An 18,739-nucleotide genomic window follows, 5' to 3' on the forward strand; every position below is an offset into this window, starting at 1 on the left:
CAAAGCCTGCCTAACTTTAGCACTTTCTTCTACAGTCATCATCAATTGCCCCCCTTCCAAGGATGTGAATTGTCACTCAACCAGTGCCACAAAGTCACCACTGAAATGAACAGGACCCACATGTGAAAACAACTTTCTAAACAAAAGACACGTAGGGGGAAAGCTTAAATATTCAGTAGGGCTCTCACTCTCAGGAATAGAGCTGCAAAACAAATTCAGTAGTGTTTCAGGGTAAGCTGTTTATCCTTTTATTTCACTTCATTACCTTTGGCCAAGGCTTTAGGGTTAGATCCAATAAAGGAACTTGATGCTCAAAAGCTAAGCAGAGGCCCTGTTTCAGGTGTCTGCTTCTCCCCACCCCTCAAAGGCCATTAAATCTCATTTTACTACTGGAAATTACAAAGAAGGTGAAATCACTTTGGAAAATTAATTCCAGAGGATTTGCTTCTCTAATTGAAACAGCTTTCTGTGTGGGGACCATTGGGAAAGCAACATTTAGGGCAGGAATGGGCAGGGACTTCACAGATATTCTTCAGACAGAAGACACCAAATTAAAGTGTTTTATAGCAGACAAAAACCACAGAGGCCTGATAGACAGAGTACAGTCTGCATGTGAAAACAGAGGAAAAAAAAACATCTGTAAGGTGCTCTGACTCTTCAGACAGACATTTTGCTTGACAATGTACCTGCACCTTTACCAGGGGTTTGCCAGAGAGCTCAGATATAAACCCTGACAAACTGGAACCACATAAGGTACGTCCAGGGAAGAACACAAAAACAATACCCTCAACAGTCAAAAGAAATACTTGTAGTATTTTCTGAGATCAAAACCCACCTCCCATTATACAGCACAGATGTTTGACCAATGAAGGGAGCCAGCAGGTTCTCACACACTAGAGATAGGAAAGTGGCTCTCCTCCAAAAGGGTGGTGCAAAGAGATTTGGAAAGCAGATAAGTTATGAGTGGACATGCCTCTGCCATACGGCATCATTTTGAACTACAGGTAAGTTCATGCTGAATTTACCCTTATTTGAAAAAATCACTCCAATCCAACTTCAAATTCATGGATGCCAAATGAATGTTTAAAGTTCAGGATCTAAAAACTTTTGGTGAGTCAGTGCCTATGTTATAAGACTATATAATCATGTAGTTTTAGGAGGAGTACAGATGCAAGCATAACACCTGATTGTAAATCATTTAAATTATTGGCAACAGCGATAAATGTGCCAAAAATGCATTAATAAAAGGTTTTCATAAAATCCAATGATGAAGGTCATCTCCACTGGATGATAGTAGTTCTCTTACTGTCACCTAGCGCCTGTGAATTCCTTAACATCCTAAAAAGATAAACATTTGGTTCTTCTCATCCTATTTTTACATACTAAGAAAAACTGAAATTATACAAACAAATTTCCTTCCTTGCACAGGAAGGGAATAAAACATTGCTGTATAAACTGAAGAGTCTCAACTGCACTAATGCGCATTGAATTACCTGTCCTGGAGGGAGAGAAAATGAAATTTATAACTTTATTAAGGTCTCCTTATGCTACCAGTTTGGTATGAATAAGCTCTATTTCAAACAAGAACCAGGACTTCAGTCTTGAGCCTCTCTTGTACCTTATTCTTCCAGATATGTAAACCCAGTTCACAACTGCAGTGTTTACAAAACAAGATGTTCCAGAAGCAGTGGAACAGACTGAATTCCTATTGCTTTGTGTCCTTTGCCTCTGAGATTTCCCCTCTGCCCTCCTCTGCCACAACATTTCTATCAAGTGTGAGACATCATGTTCTGTTCCTATTTAAGGCCTGCAGAGCCTGACTGCCCAGCCAGCAAACGCGTATTTACTGGGTAGCTGACCATGACAGACCGTGTGTGTATCAACTGAATTTCCATGTCTGTAATGGCTGAATTTCCTGCATTTTCATTAGTGGGCATACAAATTTGGTTATTTTGCTCTGCATAGCTGCTAGGTTCGTGAATACCTTGCAGGTTTACTAACATCAGGACTTTTAGTCCTCAAACATCTGATCAGAACCTGATGATATGTCGAGTTTAAAGGCATGTGTGGAGTGCCCGGAGAGGAGACATGCCAGGCAGGCTGGACAGACAAACTGACAAATATGTAAGTTGTATAAGCCTTGTTTCCTTACGAAAACATTTTTTTTTTTAACTTTTTATTTTTTTAAGAAAAAAGGAGGAGTTTTGGAATGCTCTATCTTTTTCTCATTTAAACAGCTGATCTGTTTCAGAGTTAAATCAAGCCTTACTATTTTTATTCTTTGCCTAATAAAGAGATATAACTTTGTGTGAAAACAGACATTGCCTAGAACTTCCATGGAAAGGTGAATAGCTAAGCAGTGTTGTACAACTACAGAAAAATACCATTACTCTGAACAGTACCTGAGTCTTCAGATAAACCTACAAATCAACCAAAGCTGCTCAGCTAAATCTACACCCCAAAAGGTAACTGCATGAAAGATCACGTTTATCATCACAATGACACACTGACACACATGTGCAAGGATAGAGCGGGTTTCTCAGTTACTTCTCTTTCTAAAAGGCTGTACACAGAGGGTAAAAGGGAGGTTTGCTGCAGAGAATTTGGAAGTAAGATGCGAAAGGAAGTAAGAATTTCAAAATGGAATTCTTCCATTTTGAGCAAAGGAAGAATTAGGGCCACTAACCTTGAGGAGGAAAGAGTCCACCAAAGCTATTGTACACTAGCTAATTTGCTTTTACCCTCTCATGGAAATGCTTGTTCTGTACTAACAGTTTGTGTGCTAGGGCACATGTAATCGAACAGCATATCTCCTCCACTTGCAACATATGTAGGCAGGTAGCAAGCCAACAAATCCCTATCTGTGACAGCCCAGTGCTAAACCCAAGCTGATACATCCTTCTCAACACCACCTGGGATGTTAATGCCATTTTATCACAGAGCTGGTGCCCACCTGACCAGCTCAGAGCTCATGCTGTACAAGTACAGGATCGCTCACTCCTGTCTGTGTAGCCACAACAAGGCTTACCTTTGGAAGCAGATGAGCTGAAACAACATGAACACACTCAGAAGAATGTTCTTAGGAGGATTTACTGAACAAAAAAGTAAGAGAATGAATGTGGCAGTAGTTAATGCCTGCAGACAAGTCTTGAGCTAGTTTGTTCTCCATTCTGCCCCAGCAGCAAGGCAGCAACAATTCCCTTTTCCCTCTGGTGGCCTGCTGCTGTAGAATAGGCCACACTGCAAAACTACTTTCAGCAAATCCTGATGAAGGCATCAAGCCCTAGCTACACTAAACTTAGGGTTTTTTTTGCTTTACACAGCAAATTCCACCCCCCCTACAGATCCATGACCTAATTCAGTCTCAAAAAATCCAGTAGAAGCACACAGAGAAAAACCAATGAACAATCTGGAATTATGGCACTCTCTCACACAAGACTTAAGCCATTTCATCCTTGATATGTTATTGTTGCTCCCGACAGCTCTCTGCATGTGATTTGGGGCACGCGGCAACGACACAGGGCATGATTGTTGTAAATGTTGTAGCAACAACTTAACAAATTCCTGTTAAGAGACATCAAGGCAACATGTCATTTGCAGAGAGCAGGATTAGGTTGCTTTTGTGTGATGCTCCAGAAGGCTTAGGAACTCTTGACAATTGTTTGGAAAAGAGTGACTTTTTTCTCCCTAGGAATAGATTTTTAAAGAAGAAAGTGTGTTATCTGCTTGTACAAAGACCAGTCAGGCAAAAACATCGTTGACATTACAGAATTCACAATGAAGAGAACAGTAATGGGAAGCAGATGCAAACATCTTATGGTTCGGGAGGCCAATCCATACCAACAAAATGGGTATGTATAGCTGGGAAGGAAGTGGCAACATCTTCCAAAAATATTCTGCTGGCTTGACTTCTTGCTTGTTGAACTCATGAAATCTCCAGTAATTAGATAGCTGTAGCAATGTCTGGGCATTCAGATTTCATGGAAATAACTATGCTTGATGGTGGGACACAGACTGAATCTCTGCACCCTCTTCTATTAAAAAAGTAGAATCTAATTCAAAAACTTTTTCAGCTTGTTGTGTAGCACATTCTATTTCTCTGTCTGGAAGACAGAAGTCTTTGGATAAAAACCTGCTGTTAATATATTTTATGAATCACTACCTGCACTACCTACTTGCCTAGGAGCTTTTGAGAGTGTGCAGACTCAAGTCTCCTTGTGCAAGAAGGCAATTTATTGCCTTCACTAAAGATATGAAACAGAAAAATGGCCTCGATATTTTTAAAGATAATGAAAGTGGGATGTTGTCACGACTCGGGCATTTCAGTTTAAATAGTTTAAATACAGTTTATTAACATTTTTTACATTTTTTTAAACAGTTTAAATACCACCTCCACTTTTGACATTTTTCACGGCAAAACTCCCTTGATACCTAAAGCCCTATTTCTTCATGTGCCCAGAATTATAACCATTTTGATAGGACTGAACAACTTTTCTCCCTAAAACCCCCATGCTATACACTGCTTCCCTGTCCTTCCCTGGGTCTCAAACTGGCATCTTCAGGATCACAGAAAGTTCTCTTCCCTCCTCAAGCTGAGTTATGCACAAACGATGCTGGAGAATAGTTCAGAGTTTGCAGAGAGGGAAGATAGCTATCCCTTCGTCTCCAAAAAAGAAGTTCTCTTAGCATGTGCACAGAGAATTGGACACTTTACACTACACTGTGGCACAATCCACATAAAGCCAGTTCATAAAAAAGAACTGGGCAGTTGCTGAATAAAGAGAGTAAAGGCAGCAACTCTGTAGCCCAGTAATAAAGGCCTTTTACAAGAAAAAGCGTAGGTGTGCATAGTTAATGCTCTTTATATTAAACAGTAATTGAAGGAAATTTAAATATTTAAAAACAAAAATTCTGTTAAATGCAAATAAAATTGCATCTACTGAGGGAGTTACCCACTCATGAGGTCATCAGTATAAATAATCCCTCTTTATTACCAGCAAAATGTAACAATTCAAGCTGCTGAAAGAAAATGAGTAAAATTGTGCCAGATTAAACTCCAGTGAAAGACACAGAACTCTGCATCTTCCACCTAGGGTAAGTATTCCTGATTTGCCTGATAATGCTGCTCAGGCTGTAACTATCAACTGGAATAGCATCTCACAGCCTCAACCTCAGAAGTCACGGCCTGATGTCCCCATCACTGCACATAAGGAAAAGGTTGTAGAGGAAAAAATTTACCTTTCAGGTAACAGTCAGTTATTATACTAACAACCTGTGAAGAAAGAAGCAGTGAGAAACAACATTAGGCTGATAGAAAATAGGTCTGACTCAGGTTTGGCCAGCATGTCCTGCATTTTCCACATCCTTCCTCTTTTTTCCGTCTGAATGCCTACTTAAAACCAGAAAGCTCTTCCAAGAGTTTAGTGGAAATAACGCATACTTTATATAAAGATTAACATATTCCTGCAGTAATAATATAATAACAAAAAATAATAATAATAAAAGACTGCCAACATAATCAGCTCCCTCATAGATTTGGAGTACACAACTGAAACGTGTCAGTCTTCAGAGCCAAAACAGATATTAAGGCAGAGAGAAGCACCGCAATTCTTAGACTAGCTAAAAGTTTCAGCAGAATTATTTCATTCAAGGATTTTAATGATTTCTAAATCCACAAGTTCTTTCTGATCTATGCTTTCTCTACTAAAACTGTTGTATAAAACACTGGCACAAAACAAATGAATTTCCTCTTTCTAAATGACATAGGGTACCAACAAAATAACTATAGCCTTCCAGAACTGATCTACTTTTAAAAGTTTAGCTACATATTTAATACAGCTCTCTAAATACCATGAAACTGCTTGTGAACCCTACAGAAAAGTTCTTTCTGTTGAACTGGTTTTCCCTCTGCAAAGCAAGAACCTTGTGAGAAAGCACGTCCAAGAAGGCTGTGCCAGACCACCTACCGACCTGTTCAACGCATGCCAAGAGCTGTAGGATGCCAAGTGGGCCAGTGGGTTTCTCGGCCCAGATGAACTGTTTGTGTCCCAGAAAGGGCAACAAGTTCAGCCACGAGACAAAGGAGCATTTCTTTCCTGTTCCACTTTTGTGTCTGCCTGCGAGTTTGTTGTTAAAAGCGAATGATTAATTGGACGCTGGGGAGCTGTTGGTATTATTTTTTTATTAAACCAATGGACTTTTCTCAACTCAGATACTGAACATTTAAAATATTGTTGTTGGTTTTTTTTTTTTCCCCTTGAAATGTTACATTACTGATGCATTTTTAATGACACTTGACCAGAATTTGTACTTGACAAAGCAGACAAAAACAGTGAGCCCCTGCAATGTGTTAATAAGGCTACCGCCAAGTCCTGCTCCCTAACACCAGTATAAATCTGAAATAAAATCTCACTTCTGTAGAGAAGTGACAAAACTGTGTATCCCTAAAATAAATCAGAGTAATGCTAGTGCTGCTGCAGTGTATGCTGGGCAGCTCACACCACCAAGAGGCTGTTATAGCACTGAAAGAGCCATCAAAGTCCGGGATATTTGGACACAGTCTCGCCTTGTAGGATGGGAGGGCACAAGCCTCATCACATGAAGACCCCTCATTACCAAACTTCTGTGTGCTGCTAAAAGCTAACCAATACTTAAGTGAGCCACATTTCTCTTTTTTTTCCCTTCTCTAAGGCCTGGCTTAAGAAAGCTCCAAACAGACTCAACGTCTATGCATGTGTTGTGGTGAATAAATTTTTACTGAGCTCTCCTGTGAATCTGCCTTACTTCATAAGCTACAAGCTCTTCAGGACAGAAACAGATGCTTCTGGTACACATGGGCTGTATCTAGAAATGCCACTGGAATTCATCATCACCATTGGTAACAGTCTTTTCAAATGTCACTTTAACCCGAAGCCAGGGACAGTAAAGTACAACCAAAAGCACAGAAGTGAAGTTCTCTTCCTACAGAAATCAATGAGAATTTTGTCCTTGACTTCAGTGGAGTCAGGCTTTTATGCAGTGTATTTGTACTTCAGGTTTCCCGTGGTGAATAAATAGAAATGAAAAGCCAAAGTCCTGGCACCAGTCTTATGAGTCAGACAATCAAGTATGTGCAGTATGCATTTCTTCAGAGGAATCAAACTTTTAGGACATTAGTGTCTAGATACACAGCCATGTGAAACTGTACAGCTAGTCAACACGACTTCTTTAGCAGGAGCAACAACCTCCTGCATGTTTTCTTTAACCGACAGGAAGCCAGCAGGGTTATCAGTCTCAAACAAGTTTTGCAGTTACAGAGCTGTTGCTGCCAAGCACACAGGCTTGTTTGGTATGCTGGGTGAAGAGCGAGTACTAAAAGAATACTGTCAACGCTGGGACAGCCCTAGTCAAAGGCTATGATGTAAACAAAATGGTCCTTGAAATGACATTTTGCCATTTTATAACCCCAGACAGTATTTAGTCCCAGTAAGGATTTTTCCCTGTAGTGTAACAAAAGATTCTGTCCTTTGTAGGTACTTACAACACCACTATGCTGAAAAGGGTAAAGAGCATTTCCACCTCAGTTTCTGCAACTGTTAATAATTATAATACTTTACAAACACATGTTTGTCACATCAGAATTACTGTTCACATTCATTAACTCTGAATCTTTTGATACTACACTGTAATTTTCCATTAGGAACATCTGACACACACACAAAAAAAAAAAAAAAGCAACAAAGAAAGTGAGGTTAGTATTAGAAAATACCTCTTATTAAAATCTTTTTACGGTGTTCCTTATGTTGTTGGGTCTGTCCTTTATTTGTTAACATATTGGAGAACTTAAAGCATTCCCATTATGTACAAACATCTGCATTTTCTTACTTTGAACACCCTCACAGCATGCCTTCTGTCTATATACCCGCACATATGTACCAACGACCCCACCTTTGGGCAAAGTCAGTGGTCATTCTGGAAAAAGCCTGGAATAATTGAAAAATGGTAAGCATTGTGCAGAGAAGGCATGTTTCTGGTTTTGCAAATCTTAGAAACATACTTTTACTATTGTCTTTTACAGCTTGTATCTTCTCATGTGCAAAGTAACGCCCACCTGCTTTGTCAGGATGAGGGAGACACCATTACAGAGCAGGTCATACTGGCATCTAGCAGTTCCAGTGGCATTTTTTGTTTATCATAGAATGGTTTGGGTTGGAAGGGACCTTAAAGCTCATCTCATTCCAACCCCTGCCATGGGCAGGGACACCTCCCCCCAGCCCCATCCAGCTTGGCCCTGAACACTTCAAGGGATGGGGCATCCATGGGTTCTCTGGGCAGCCTGTTCCAGTACCTCACTATGGTGTGAGTAAAGAATTTCTTCCCTATGTCTAACAAAGCTACCCTCTTTGGTTTAAAACCATTACTCCTCGCCTTATCACTACCCCCCTAACAAAGTGTCCCTCCCTGTCTTTCCTGTTAATCCCCACTGGAAGTTTGGTTTGTTTGCTTTTATTTTTTCTCCCCACGCACTGGAGGCCTGATTTTTGAAAAATTGTCCATCTGTGGCATACAATCCTTTTTCCATGCATCACTGGAGCTTACCAGTCATCTGGGAGCCACTTCTTTATTCAATGCCCCTCCTGCACTGGGTGCAGAGCACACAAGTGCACCACACTCACCACAGCTCACAAATACCAGGGGGTGGGCTGGAGGAGACAGAGCTGCCCCAGCCCATGATAGGTGCTATCAGGAAATCCCATGTTCTCCATAAGAAGCAATATAACGTGCTACTTTTAGATCCCTTGAGGGAGATGAGTCAGAAATCCCGGAGCTTTTCTGTTCTGGGTCATCCCCACCTCTCCCTCATTTTATATCCCCCTCCTCTGCAGAGAAGCTGGGTCTGTGGTGCACAGGCTTTCCATGTCTGCAGTTGCTCCTATTCCCTTGTTGTGGTTTCTTAGCAGCATTCCTGAACTGTGAACTCGTTGATTCTTCCAGATTAGAGCAGTGAAACCAATCTAAGTGTCTAGTACTCCCCCCCTCAACATGGACAGACAGAGTTCAGCTGGTTTCTGTATGGAGCCTAAATTCCAGAGAATGGATGAATCTAGATGCTGTTGCTGATGCTATCACAGCAGGATCCTAACTGCACATTTGCACGTAAGGACATCAGTTAAGAGCTCTCTGCTAACAATCCCAACAGCTGCTGTTCTAGCTTTGTTGATGCAGATATCCCAGAGTGAGATATATGGGTGCCTGTACCCTTTTCCTTCCCTCAGATTGCTTTTAATATCCATTTAATCATGTTTACTGTTTTTGTCTTTAATCCAAATGATTTCACGCAGCTCAGTCAGCTGCAGCATGACTTTTCCAATGAAAGATACATATACGAACAGTTAGGAGATGTTCCTTGACCAACCTCAGGGCTGAAGAGCCACTGAAGAACATGGACCCCTGGACAGCTTAGGTACAGAAGATCTGTGGATAGGCAATAAGCTTCAGTTCTTAATTCACTTTGGGTATGTCAGCATGCTATCCTGCAGACAATTTATTCTGCCTATATTCAGGTCCTGACAGACACAAGCCCCCTTTGAACCTAGTATGGCATAGCTTTTGCTAGAACAGATTTTTGCCCAAGTTAAGGAGCTCTGCGGAGATGCCTATGTACCAGTACAGGCTGTGTCCTACAGTCGTGTGGCTTTTGGTCAGTTCAGTGCATGTGGTAATCAAGCTCATCATTACCTGCAATAATCCATGTATGCATAATCCTAAACACTTTCCAAAACTCCAATCCAGGTCTTTTATTTCCCTTAGGTTTCTCTGATAATTTTAAGGTTGCTATTGTTTGTTTTGCAATTGCTATGGTGATTACCTAGGCAGGTGTCTGATTCAGATGATTTATTTTAAAAAGATTAGCCCAAGGTAATGTTAGATTCCCGTCCAAAATTAGTAAGTGTTCTTAAATTGTGCTTACTAAGCTTCCAGCTGTGTGGTACCTCCCGTGTTTCTCACAGACCTCCTGGGCTCTGGGGGAGGCACAGCAGCTGCCAAGGCTGTGGGCAATGCTGGCCATTCTGATGGAGCTGCTGATGCTGTGGGCATTGCTTCTTTCTCAGCAGGTTTATTAAAACGGTAGGAAACTAAGAAAAGAAAAAAGTGAATCTTGATAGAATCACTAATGAGGATCAGTAAAAGACAGCAGATTAACCCTAAATGAACATGCCCAGGTGTGAAAGATGGGGATCTTGCACTAGATCAGGATCATACAGGCCATGGCACCATGTACCATTTAATTTGATACACAATCCTACTCAAGCCTTTCATCCTGTTCAATAAAACATACAAGCATATGCATTCAGCAACAGATTTCAGTGAGTTTTGGACTTCTCCAATGTGGGTCCTTCACAGTTCCTGCCAGGAAACATCTCCCTTCTCCAGCACGGGGTACTCCATGAGATGCAGGGAAATACCTGTCCTCCAGCCTTCCTCACTGACCTGAGTGTTCTCATGGCTGTTTCTAAAACTTCTTCTCCCCTCATCATCCCTACCCGTGTGGCATTTTGGCATTTCTTTAATATATTTGCACAGAAGCCCCACCAGCTTCTGTGATAGGGCTGTGGGGAGCTGCTGGGACTGGGCTGTGCCCGGCACAGGCAGCCCCAGCCTCTCCTCACAGAGGCCCTGGTCCCCCTGCTACCAAACCTTACCACCTATACCCAATACACACTTTTACAAATCTAATTCAAAATTGAGGTGGTTTTGCCATCCTCCCCCTCCCTCCCCCCCTTTACCAGATGATTTGTAAGACCTGAAACACGTCTGTTATCTATTAACAGGAATGCCAACAAAGCTCCCCAGTTAAAATAGTAAAAGGCCACCCAGACTGCAGATCAGAGATGAGCAGCACATTCAGAGTCTGATCTGGATTTGAGGTGAATTTGGCTTTGCAGAAGCCTATAGCCTGCAGCCTCCATGCCACAGGAACATGGACTCCCTGCTCTGACGCAAAGGAAGTTAGGAGACGGAGGTCCCTGCATGTCTGCAGACACCTTACAACATCGCATCCCAAACGGGGATGAGTAACGCGGCATTTGTTTTCCACGCTGAGCAAGCCGCGGCACTGCCAGATCCCAGCCCAGCAGCGGTGAGTCAGCAGCCAGGGATGTCCCCAGCTGCAGCGCAGGCAGTGCAGGCTAACACGAGTTAGACTACTATTTAAGGTCATTCCTAGCTTCTGCATGGCCCTCGGCCAAGTCAGGCTCACGGGGCTCTCGCCAACTCCTCCTCGGTGAAATTACCCCCTCCAACCCTGCATGCAGTCACTTCCTCCACATGTCCCCGGTGCTCCAGCCCAGGGTTGCTTCCCCCTCCTCCGCCACCTCCGTGCGGCGTGCTGGTGGCAGCCTGGGACACCTTGCTCCCAGAAGTGCAGCTGGAGCAGAGCCCTCTGGGCTGCAAAGTCAGGGAAATCGCTCACAAATGCAGCTGGGGCTCCAATCAGACCATAAATGGGGAGCTTTGGGCCTTCTTACGAGATTTCGTCTAGCGTTTGAACAATTGTTTTCATGTGACTGTGCATCCGGTAATAGGTTTATGGCACATTGTTTTCGGAATAGCGCAATCTCTGGTGACTCCATAAATCATGCAGGCTTTATGAGTAATCTGGCCTGGGCAAATATGCTAGCTCTGACCCAAATGCACATGACCTAGGTCCTCCATCAAGGTCAGATAAGAACACCTCACTTCATTGTAACGAAACACATCTGAAGACCTAGGGAAAACCTTCCTCACCCTTTTACGAGTGTAGAAGTGGATGGAATCTAAATGTCAGCTTCCATTACATCTTTCTTGTTGAGCACACTTTGCCATCAGTTGAGTGATATCCCAACTGATAACGATAGTATAGCACAAAAAAATCTATGAAATACTTAAAGGAGAAGACTACGCAAACAGTGGAAAATGTGAGTTGAGAATGATCAAGAGCATAAGATGTAGCTTTGCTTAGCCTTCATTTATTGCTCTTCCCCCTTACATAGAGGCTTCACTCCTGAAATAACAAATAGTTCAGAGATTAAAGTACTAACGACGCATATTCAACATTCCACCACCACCACCAGAAATCCTTTGTCACTTCACCTGATGCACTCCATGCCACCCTTTCTCATCTGGAAAACTGCTGTAGCAACCCTACCTTACAGGGGTGTCACAAAGTAAAATGTTTTCAGCATTAGGTGATACTGCTTTGAGGGCATAAGACACAATGAGATCTACACTTTGATTTCAGAGGAAAAAAAAAAAAAAGAGAGAAAAAAAAAGCAGACAAACTTCTCAGCTAGCTGAAAAATATCACTTTAAATTCAATTTCCACCCCATTTATACTTTTTCAGCTTCATTTATATCAACACTTCATTTACCCCCTAATCTGTTCATGTCTCTAGATACAAATGAAGTGAGAACATTCACATTAAGCATAAAGGTCTTCAAAGTACAAGGTAAATAAGGACAGGTTCTCGATCCTATGCCCAGTCCATTTGGGATTATTGAGAAATGTAAACACTTCATTAATTATCACAGTCACAAAACCTTATCAGGTGTCTCACAAGAGAGGCCTCACAAGGCTTTGCAGGAAGAAGCCTGTATGCAGAAGAGCAGATCATGAGTCAGATATTAAAACTGACGAGGAGAGAGACGGAGCCTGAAGACAATCCAGTGTTTAACTCTGAACTGGAAGGAGATGCTCATCTCCAGAATGGTCTCCTAGACAGGCACTAACACAGGTGAATCCCATCTCACACAAAACCCAGAAGACAACAAGTAGTGTGATGCTTTTCAACCCAAAGTTGTCAGCCAAAGGAAACGTATGGACAACACGCATCTTTGTCAGTATGGAGCAAGGATGGAAACCCTTGAGTCAGAGCTCCCACAGAAGTCACTAATTACTTGCTGGCTATCTCTCAGCTTCTCATTACGAACTTGCTCTGCTTTGTGTCACTAGCTAAATATTTCTTGGAGCAAGGACAGGAAGCTGTTCCCATATTTGTACCAGATTCCATGTCAAGTGGAGCATTCGGAATAGAAGAGCAATTCACACCAGAGCTGCTAGAGAAGCACATGAGCCAGGCAGAAGGGGAATTTGCTGTAGAGCTACTGGGTAGAAGAGGAACACTTTCACCTGAAGTTTATTCCCCAGCAGACTGAAGCAGGCTCCAAGTTCAGCTGCTGAATTCGGACCAGGAGCTAGGGAAGGGAACATCTACAACGTGAAGTTACTGCAGCTTCACCATGAAAGAGCTGCCAACTTCAGAGTGTTGTCAGGGATGAACAAGATAGCAGCAGTTTAGCCACTGGTAATTTGAGTAGCAAATTTCAGTTTCAGAGGTTTGGGGTGAATCAGGGCAAGTCAGCAGTTGGGTGGGTGGGAGCAAGAGGGATAACTGCAGTGCCTGTGAAGCAGATGAACTAGCTTGGAGGGACAGCAGAGCACTCGAGGCCCCTAGCTGTACCCAAGACTCATCTCCCTCTCCTTCCCTACACCTGGAAATGTAAGATCAACTTATCTTGGATGTACAAAGTCAGCTTTCTCAGGACTGCACAATAAGGTGTATTGTAAGAGTAGAGGAATAACCCTACTTTCAACAATGTCAAAATTCTACAAAACATCTGTCCATTAGGAATATTTAATTCTTATTTCACATGAGAATGTAAGCATGAAAAGTGTGTCCTTGATATCATTCAGAGAAGGTAAAACAGGATCAGAAAAGTTATCCTATCAAAAAGCATCTTCTTGTATGTTGCTTCTCAAATTGCAAAAGAATAATGAATTTCTTTTAAGCTTTTAGTCTGGGTGCCTCCTCAGGAATAGGAAAGGGAACAATAAAGCCTGGCCTATCAATATGCAAGCTGGATTTTTCTATGAGGTTTATTTCTGAGTATGTCAATTAATTTGTAAATTAATAACACTGTTCTGCAGTTTCCTTTTACATGCCTTACAAACATCAAATGCAGAAAATTAAATACCTTGCTTATCAGGAAAAAGGAATCTTTTTTTAATTTAGAAGCAAATTGTTTGATGGATTTTGTCTTCCTTCTGTTTTGCCCTAGCATACAAGAAGTATGCTAAGAACACACAAAAAAAACGCCCATAGGAAAAAAAAAAAGATGTAATTGTCCTAAATTCAAAGAGTGATTCTTGGTTTTGAAGTGATTACGTTACCCAAACCAGCCCTACATTCACCAACCACAAATCCTATTTAATTCTTTTTTTTTTTTTTTTTTTTTTTTTTTTTTTTTAATGCACAGATTATGCTTGCTTTCATTTAGAAGAAAAAAATTGAGTCACAACTAGATTGGGCACTTTCACTTGTGCCACCACCAATCTTTGTTGCTCAATGAAAGCAGCGTTACGTTTCATGTAGCAATTCTGCCTTACTCAGAGCCTGCTATGGTTCCTACTGCAGCAGTGCTGGCCCTGCTGCCAGTTGGGCACACATAGCTGCAAGATTGCTCAAAGATGCAAGCAAGATTTATTGTAAACGTTTAACTGAGGCATATAATACTGCCTTCAGCACTATGCCAAGTAATTTGTAGTGTAAATAAGAAGAATGTGCAAATTGTATAACAGAACTCAACCGCACTTCTTGAGGGATGGGGAAAGCTAATTAAGTTTCCTGCAAACTTTGATAACAGTTGATGTAAAAAGCTGAAAGAAAGAAAAGTGTATTCTGGAGCAAAAATAGCTCTGGGAAAAAAAAAAAAAAAAAAAAAAACACAGAACAAATTGCAAAACAGGCCTTATGGAAAGCTTAGTGACGCTTAGAGGGAACTTCTGGTTGGAAAAACGGATAGCGCAGCTCTTTGCAGCACGTACCACCTGCTGATACTGCGACACCCGGTGTAATTAGGCAGAACAGACCACTGCAGGAAATGGAGTGAAGCCGTGTAGGAAAACATGCGTTTCAGGAAACAGAACGGCAAAGTGATCCTTATCACTCATGAATTAATCTCTGAGCCCAAGTGGTTCAGCAGTACACACATTAAGCCAGATTGCTGTTCTCACAAAAATTAAAAATAAAAACCAACAGAAAAAAAATGACTTCCAGTAAAGTTTTACTTTATAAGGGCTAGTTATCAAAGTCACTTTTGTGAGTACTAAGCAAAAGCTGCTAGCTGCTTCTACCCCGACTTGCAGTCTAGCCTCTCAAGTGCCTGATGTCTGCCTGGTGTCAGTTCATGCCTGTACAATGGCTCCATTTAAAGTCAGAAAAGCAGAACTCATCTTTTTCTTATTCAGTGCTGTTACAGTTCAAGAGTCCATGGTCCATTTACATTTATGGTGACTAAATAATGAGCTAGTTTCAGTGGGAAAGGAACAATTCTGAAACTTTCCTTTTTTTTTTGTTTTAATTTAATCATTGCTATTTCTTTCCTCATGTTGTCCCATGTGGTTACTAATCCTTCTCCAAATTTGCTTTAACAGAAAAATGAAAGTGCAGGGATGCTCTGGCTTGCCTATGCACTGTGCCCTATTCTCCTAAACAAAATGTTCTTTGTTACAAAAGCAAAAAAGTTCACCCTCACTTCTACTGTTTGTCAGCTAGGTACACACAACTTTTTTGCTGTAAGATAAGCACATCCCATCTCAATTTTAGCAGGATCCAAGTTCTACTAAGCTCAAAATAAGGCATATTTCTCCCCAGGTTGTGTTTCAGACCTGATGTTTTTGGACTTTTAGAAGAATTCTACTTCTTCTGGACTTTTGACTCCTTACAGCCCTTTTCTTCCTCGATCACTTGCTTTTTGTTTTTTACACTTCTATTCTCAAAGTAAAATTCCGAGAAAATTCTGAGCAGAAAATACAGACAGCTCTGAGGGACTTGCTGTAATAAATACATCTATTTCCTATCAATTCTCTCATTTTTGAATTCCTTTCTGTGACATACTTAATTTTTTCTTATTTCTTAATAATGGTCATAAAAATACTGTTGCAACATTCAAGAACGTCCTGCAAAATACATAAAAAATCACAAATCAGTCCAACGTTATTCTCTGAAACATTCTGCTCATTTCTAGCAATGAGGAGCATGGCTTTGGCCCATTTTTCCATATCAGGCATACTTTTTGTATGATTTACAGTGGCAAAATACGTCACAGCAAATTTCTCAGACAGAGTTCTACTGAAACCTAAAGGCAGGCCAACATGAAGATGCTTAACACATGACAGCATCAGGGCTAAAACAAGCCAGTGCTGCATCTACATAGGAAAGATGCTTATTGCAGTTAGGACACAAATCTCTCTGACAATTAAACCTCCTGAATAACCATTGCAGTGAGGGTAACTTGGGTGCCATCAACTTTCAGGCTAATACAGATGAAAATGAAGTATAAGATCTTGCATTCCGGCAGGTAACATGAGTAACTGGATTAAAAAAAAAAATAAATCAATTTATAAAAAAAAAAAAAAAAAAAAAAAAACATTTCAAGGGGGGTTTCTCATGCAATGGCAGGATAAAATCAAAATATTTTTATTCTATTCAAAAAATGAAATATAGAATCCAAGAAACATCTAAGGAACAAGTGCCCAGTGTACTCTCAGGAACTGTATGAGACTAGCTTCAAGTTACTGCTGAGTGTCACATCTCAGGAAAACATCTTAATCAGCATGGTGAAAAAGCCTTTCTTATCAGAACTGCACCACTTTTAGATAAGTAATTGAATACAGATCTTGATGACCCGCTTACCCTCCTAAATTAGATTGTATGACTTGCTACAAAGCTTCTTGCAATAAGAAAATGATTTGAATTCAGCTTCACCCCCTGCTAGCAGCTGGCCAGCCTGAGACAGTTCCCTTCCCCTGACTTGAACCAGTGATTCCAGTTAGGGAGACAGAACTCTTCCAGATAAATTTAATCAAAACCAGTCCACTTTCTGGAACAGCTTTGGAAATTTACTGGCACCAATATTTTCAAAAATTCCCAATCATCTACTCAGCCACTTTCTGTTAATAAAATGAGTGTCTGCATGAAGCTGTGCACACAGCTCATTAGTGGAGATCTCCTCACAGCTTGACTGAGAAACCAAGCACTGACACTTCCTACAAACACCATCAGTAGTGACTGAAGAGGAATTTTTGAAGACGTTGCTGCCTGTAGGAAGGGACTGTCAAGCAAGGCAAACCACTTGGAAAATCCAGTTTCAGGATGATGAAGAACAACCGTGGCCATTTTCACATAGGAAGACTAATAAAAGCATTGTTGTTCTTATGATTTCAGTGTAGTTTGCTCTGTTTTGAAAAGAGCTTTATAAGAATAAAGAACCAGATACTGGAATCTGGAGATCTCTGGAGTAATCCAGCCTCATGCTTGACTGGTTTTCAAGTTATACTAAAACACCTTTGTGAACTTGCTCCTTGGTCCACAGTGTCAATCCACTTACTTCTCTCAGATACAAGGTCACCAATAGCACACCCCAAATCTCCTCCTATTCCTTACTATTTCAGTATCGCCAGCTCTTGCCAATACCTTTTGCCTGTTCCTCTAGCCACAATAAACTGCATGAGCTCTGCCTAACCTGAAGCCATTCGTTTGGTCAGCTGGCTGGCCAGGAGCTGCACATACCCTGAGAAATGACCCAGCCACTGCTTCTCTGGTGCAGCAATGATGCTCTGGAGCTGCAGGCAGGAGTGTGAAATCAAGTTTTACTAGGACTTGAACCAGCACAGAACTTGCTAGAGTTGGAAGGGGAAATTGGCACGTGCAGCATACAGTTGCATAATACATACTTCAGTAGGAAACCAGGTAGAAATACTAAAGGGACAAGCACTCGGTCATGGCCGTGTGAGTTCTCAGTTTCCATGCATGTACTTATGAGCCCAGGTTTTGAGAAGTCCTCACCTTTAGCATCAACTACATGAGCACTGAGTACATCATACAGAAAGTCAAAATCTACAAACTGCAAGTTACACATGGGAAATTTCAATAACCAAATGGAGCAACATTGCTGCAAAATATTTAAACCAAATCATTGTGTTCAAACATTATGTTCAAAGCTATACTCATTTCGCATACCTCCTGTTGCCAGGTAACACACTGTGCATTTTCCCCGTCCTTTACTTAGAGCACCCAGAGGAGCTGGGCTAATTACAGCTCCCAGGTCTTCACTCCATGTCTGCATAAAGGGCAGAGGTCACACCAACGCTGTGGATCAGACTGCACAGCCTGCACAGGAGGCCAATGATTAATTGTTGTAAGCTTCACATTTGAAGACTGTCAAACTTTTTATTATAATTTCAGTTTTATTTTCGTTTATTATTTTTAAAAGAGCCAAGCTTTATTTGTCAGGGAGTAAGCATATAAAATGGATTACAGTATTTTTGAAATAGATTTTATTACACCCCCTCCAAATGAAAGAGTTAACAACAAACAAAAGACGTTTCTACAGTGTCTTGCCCTGAGGATCTAGTACTCTTAATGTCCAATTTCATGCTAATCATCACCTTTCTTCAATAGGAGGTAAGAAAAGATGTCTAGTAAGAGCCTCATCGTGCACTCAACTGCAAAATCAATCTAAATGTCTAAAAGAACTACAAGCTCTGACACAGGATACACTCAGATTTGTTTCATTTTCTTATCTCCATTATCAAAACAACTTGAAAGCACAATATTTTTTCACTCCCTCGGCTTAGAGTGTCTCCCCAGGAAAGTCCACTACCCAAACATTTATTTATACACAAACAAATTTAGACCGTACTGGCTTGCACTTCAGTAGG

At 41.2% G+C, this 18,739-nt stretch overlaps 1 protein-coding gene across 2 annotated transcripts in view; it reads right to left on the reverse strand.

The window, feature by feature from the left end:
• Positions 1 to 8,739, reverse strand: part of TNC (tenascin C) — a 105,652-nt gene extending 96,913 nt beyond the window's left edge. Inside the window, exon 1 of one of the 2 annotated variants that reach the window (XM_072025319.1) lies at positions 8,090 to 8,739. The gene's annotated coding sequence lies outside the window, so the exon portion shown is untranslated. The remainder of the gene's footprint in view (positions 1 to 8,089) is intronic. The other variant, XM_072025325.1, reaches the window with a different exon arrangement.
• Between the last annotated feature and the right edge of the window lie 10,000 nt (positions 8,740 to 18,739).

The sequence above is a fragment of the Anas platyrhynchos genome, chromosome 18 (assembly GCF_047663525.1).
Source record: "Anas platyrhynchos isolate ZD024472 breed Pekin duck chromosome 18, IASCAAS_PekinDuck_T2T, whole genome shotgun sequence".
NCBI lineage: Eukaryota > Metazoa > Chordata > Aves > Anseriformes > Anatidae > Anas > Anas platyrhynchos.